The sequence below is a fragment of the Aquarana catesbeiana genome, linkage group LG03 (genome assembly GCF_042186555.1).
Source record: "Aquarana catesbeiana isolate 2022-GZ linkage group LG03, ASM4218655v1, whole genome shotgun sequence".
Taxonomy (NCBI): Eukaryota; Metazoa; Chordata; class Amphibia; order Anura; family Ranidae; genus Aquarana; species Aquarana catesbeiana.
In genome coordinates, this window is record NC_133326.1 from 251,659,637 (window position 1) to 251,665,459 (window position 5,823).

The 5,823-nt window shown below is 40.4% G+C and overlaps 1 non-coding gene across 1 annotated transcript; it reads left to right on the forward strand.

Moving 5' to 3' along the window:
* Window positions 1-698: 698 nt before the first annotated feature.
* Window positions 699-866, forward strand: LOC141135793 (U1 spliceosomal RNA). Its single transcript, XR_012243644.1, has one exon. It is a non-coding gene; the product is annotated as a U1 spliceosomal RNA (small nuclear RNA).
* The last annotated feature ends 4,957 nt before the right edge of the window (window positions 867-5,823 follow it).

Below are 5,823 nucleotides of genomic sequence, written 5' to 3' on the forward strand. Positions count from 1 at the left end.
CATATTTTTGGTAAAAAAAAATCACAGTAAGCGTATATTGATTAGTTTACGCAAAAGTTATAGCGTCTACAAAATAGGGTATAGGTTTATGGCATTTTTATTATTCTTTTTTTTTACTAGTAATGGCGACAATCTGTGGTTTTTATCAGGACTGCAATATTGTAGTGGACAAATTTGACACTTTTGACACATTTTTGGGACCATTGACAATTATACAGCGATCAGTGCTATAAAAATGCACTGATTAATGTATAAATGTCACTGGCAGGGAAAAGGTTAACACTGGGGGGGGATCAAGGAGTTAACTGTGTGTTCTAACTGTAGGGGGATGGGACTGCCTAGGAGGAGAGAGACACGATCTGTCTCCTCTCCCCTGAGAGAACCGGGAACTGTGTGTGCACACGCTGCGGGAGCTGGCGTGTCCCTAGTGGCCAAAAGAGAAACGATGTAGGGTAATGTCGTTTTGCCCAGCCGTGACATTCTGCCGCAGTACAACTGCGGCGGCTGGTCGGCAACCAGTTAGATGGCCTGTATTGAAGTGGTTAAAGTTCATCCTGTGTTTGTTGGGAATTTTGCAACACGATAAATAATTGATAACATAGTGACTTATATTCACTCACATGTTATGTGTTTTCTGCACGATTATTTATTGATGTGTTTGAGTTTTTGCACATTCTCTTTTTTTCTATATACATTATATACTTACCTGGCAGGGGGGATACCAAGATCACAAAGGTGGTTTTCCTAGGGTGAGGCTCATCCATTGCACTCTAGCTGAGCTGAACCCTGTGATTTCCCCAAATGTGTGAAACTCAACTGCATAATTTGTGGTAGTGGGGGACTTTTCGCACCATAAGATGCACCTGACCATAAGACGCACCTAGGTTTTAGAGGAAGGAAACAAGAAAAAAAATATTCTGAACCAAATGGAGTCCTAAAATATTTAATATTATAACACTACTATAGGTGGGTGGTGGAGACACAGTAATATCACCCCTCTATCAAATCAGCTCAGCTACACTATACCTGGGTGGTGGTGGACACAGCAACCTCCCACCTTCCCAGATCAGCTCAGGGTGACAGGGCAAACACAAATACCCCTTCAGCCTCTTCTTCTGCCAGCCCACACCTCCCACCCCATTATCTTCAGTTCCCCTCAGGCAGAGGAGGACACTGCCATTACAATCCACAACCCCCTCTGGCTGGCTGGCTGGCTCGCTCGCTGACTCTCAGCCTCAGATACCCAGGCAGGTGTGTTCCGGCTGAAAAAAAAAAAACGGCCAGAGCTCTTGCCACTGTGGGATGGTGTCACATCTGGTGGGTGTCAACTGACTTGGAAGTGGAGTGCACCACCATAGCAACGCCACTGACACCCCCCATGTTTTGTCACCTGGGGCAGACTGCCTCCCCCCACTCCTACTTGGTATGCCCCTGCAAGGATCTGCCTCACATCCTGTCCTCTCTCCTCCACAGAGAAGCCGAGCATCGATATTCTGATGTGGTGGCAGCGACGGGGGGGGGGGTTAGGGGCGCTGCCTGGCGCTGCCTGGTCAGATAGGACGCAGGGACATTTTCCCCCATTTTTTTAGTTGAAAAAAGTTTGTCTTATGGTGCGAAAAATGCGGTATTAACATTACTTGGCCAGGTAAAATCCTGTGCACTGCATAAATATTTCCGTAGGGATAGGGTGTTTTAGTACCAATAACACCACAAACCAAAATTTTCTTTTCTTTGTTTACAAACTTCCATAGAGAGTAAACGACATGCAAAAAAAGGGATGGCATCAAAGACACCCAATGAGCGAGAAGACATAAAACAATCTAAGTACAGCAGAGACTTGAAGCCATTAGTCAAATCATTACATATTGTAGAAAAAAACTAGAGAATGAGACAGTTCAAAATACAAAAGATACATAAAGGATTGTGCCAATTTCTGATTATAGAGGTCAAGAATGGATTAATAACATAGCATCATCTAAATCAGACAACAAGTTATGAAAATAACAATCCACAGTCATGCCAAGTATCCCACTGTTTGTGGAAAAGAGGCATAGAATGATGTAAAGTATGATAAATCTGTTCCATAAGCATTATGGAGTCTAATCTGTTCATGACAAACACATCTGGGACATCTGCTAATAAACCCACATTTTCTGCAGCTGTTTCATAGCTGCAAATAATTTAAGTTTTTTGGCCAGGCTGCATCCTGTACTCTGAATAATTATATTTAGGGTTACAGTGTTTTAGCATCACTAACATCCCAACCCCAATTTTTCCACACGTTTTTTTTTTTTTTTTACAGCTGATTCACTGTCACAAGATATTTGTGTTGCTTTAAGGTATGCTAGCACTAATAAAAATCTAAAACCACATTTTTAGACAGCTGATTCCAAAATGTTTACATATTTTTTGGCTGGGTAACTATTGTGGTGGTCATTAACATTTGCATTTAATTACAAGGTATCATCATTTGAAAAATATTATTTAACTTTCCTTTTACATTTTAAATACATAAATATTACCGTTGCAAAGGGTCATTTCTATGCATCCAATTTATTTAGTTATGCAATTTTGGAATAAATAACAATAGCTTAAAATGTAAAGATTGACCTCTTTACCTATGTTGTATAGATTTTTTGACACAAATTTCATATTTAAAGCGTAACTTCACTTTTGTTGGGAAAAAAACATCCCCCCGGGTGATGTATGTACATTGCAAGGATTTTAACAAACTTTGTTGCAGATTCCTACCTTTTGTTGTTCTGAAGAAAGCCATGTGTGTTTCTCTGTGCCCTAGTGGGAAAGTGAGTCTAATGGGAGTGGTTATATAATGATCAATCAACTGTGCACTTGCAGGACACTAATGAGTAAAGCTGCTGGGCCTGCATCCCTTTAGATGTGTTCCTATTGGCAGTATATCACCCAAAATTACATTTTGGTTCCAGGGGATGCCTGGAATGTGACTTGTAACTTAGTGCAGACTTCTGGGAAAACCAGTGAGCCAATCACACAAGCAGTACACATTTTGTGTACAGAACACCTCCAGGTAGCCATATTGCATTTTCAGAAAATACAGCAGCTACAGATTGAAAAGGAAAGGTACTTTTAATAACATTCAATTACAATATGACTTGTGTCGCAACTGTAGATGCTATATTATTTTTTCTTTATTTACACTTTTTTTCCCCACGAAAGTGGAGTTACCCTTTCATTTTCTTTTAAATTTCAAATGCATAAATATTAACATTGCAAAGGGTCATGTCTATGCCTCCAATTTATTTAGTATTCATGCCATGTTTTGAATAAGTAATAAAAGCTTAATATATAAAGATTGATAGTATTAGTAAACCTTTTTGATGTTATCCAAATTTACATTTTCTTTTTGGTCACTAGTTTATATAGTGCATTGAGTTCCTGGTTCCTGTTTACCAGCAAGGATGAGATAAAACCATACAAATGTACATCTAGATGCACAGCTCAAGAAAGACTATTTAGATATACTGCAAAACAAAAAGGAATCTAATATAATTAAGTCCTATAATATGAGTAAATAACAGTATATTACAGTATTGCATTGTAACATGAACAATCACATCCATCACACTCATTCCCCAAACCCTAACTGCCCTTTGTCCTCTAATCAAAAATTAATTCTTATGCCATTTTTCTGTAGTTTCTGCCTTGGCCTTTATCGCCTCTCCAGGGCTGTGGGTGCATGCACACTGTTTCTTCCTTCTGGTGTTCTGTGTGCATAGACCCTGCACACATACACTTGCATAGACCCTGCACACATATCATCATTTGAAAAATACTTTAGATATGTCAGCAACATTAACTTCAGTTTGGACATGTTTGGGTTTTCATGCAGGCTAAATCATATGGCTTATTTTGAACTTTTCACCCTACTTACATTGTCAAGATTTAGAAGAATGTTTTTGGATAGACACTCTTTAAAAAAGGGAGTGATTCTTTTTTTTTTTTTTTTTTAAATTCTGTTTATTAGAAAATTGTATGGTTTACAAGTACAAAACAACATTGCCATTGGGGCATACCCCGGCTAACTGGTGCACATAGCCATGTAAGTACAACTCACAACTTACATCTTAGCACAGAACTCTGAAATACACACTGCTCAGATCTACATCGATAGGATTATGATAAGAAATAACTTTTCTTGGAGAACCTTGTCTCTCCTCTATCTACCAGAGCATGGCACTACAAGAGTAATAGACCTCAGTTCACTATAGAGTCGAATAGATACTCAGGAGGTCAAATTAGGTTAATCCACTAGTTCCTGGTCATCTACTGTGGAATCCGAGTCTGTCCACATATGCCAAACTTTTTGACTTTTAAGGGCATCCAGCGCCAATCCATACTTAGGGATAAAACTAACGCTAGACATTAATAACCTTTTTAAAGCAAATTACCCCCCTATGTTACACAAATGTAGAGGTGACATGGAGGGGTGGTTTAAGTGTGGTCTATCCTGGCTGGGCAGAGTTCACGCAGTTAAGATGACCTTTCTCCCCCATCTTTTATACTTATTTTGTTCTCTCCCAATCCTGATAAAGAAACCTTCCTCAGTCGGAGATTGTTCGCTTTGTATGGGGTAACAAAGGGTATAGGTGTCCCTCAGGAATTCTTTTCAACCTGAAATCTCAGGGCGGGCTGGGTCTGCCAAATCTGTGGGGATATTTCCAGGCAGCACAACTCACTCAAATTTCAGTGGTTTTCTCTAGGGGCTCTCGATGGAAAGACAAGCAATCCCCTTGAATACCATTGACTATCTTCTTTGGTACGACTCAAAAATTAGGACAGCCATTATGTCCCCTACCCTCTCTCACTCTGTTGCCCTATGCTCCAAGATTTACTCGCAACCCTCCCTGATATGTCCCATGAAGCCATTAGCACATTTGTTTCATAACGCTAACTTCCCACCGGGGATGCACATTAAAGTGTTCCAATGGTGGAAAAACAAGGGCCTCTACAGAATCAGTCATTTTCTCTCTCCAGTGGGTCCTCTTACCCTGACACACTGTAGGAAGAAACTAGAAATGTCCGACTCGGAATTATTCAGATTTTCCCAAATCTCCCATTTCCTACATTCCATCTGGACTAACAAAATGGAACCCCCCACAATAACCCCGTAGGAACATTGGTGTTCAAACACTATGGATCAGTGGGGAGGGATCTCTTTGATCTATACAGCGCTGGCGACAAACTTGGACAAGCCAACCTATGCTCGGGCCTGGGAAGAAGACACGAGCACTTGGACTACCCCGAATTGGTTTTGCGCTTCAAAGCGAGCCTACAAAGGTTTTCCTAATATTTCCCTAATTGAAGCTAGTCTAAAAGTTTTGACTAGGTGGTACTACATCCCCACCAGACTGGCAGTGATCTATCCGGGATCCTCTCAATTATGCTTTAGGGGATGCGAGTTGGAGGGCATGATGATCCATATTTGGTGGACATGTCCTCGCATTAGATCCGTCTGGCAGAAAGTCTTCTGTACCTTTAGCTCCATAATAAAGGTAATGGTAACCCTTGAACCCAGCATTGCACTACTAAATCGCAATATCCCAGTTCTAACTAAATACTCACAACACAAGCACTGTCCTACTTCATTTTATTAGGTGCCAAAGTTACAATCGCCAAGACCTGGAAAAAAACAATTGTTTCCTTCCAGGGGTTTAAGAGAAAAGTCTCTTGGATCATGGCATAAGAACAAATAGTAGTGAAACTTAATGACAAAATTGAAAAGTTTAATGCCTCTTGGGAACCTTGGGCCACGTACTGTAATATTCCTATCCTTCTTGGTATGTC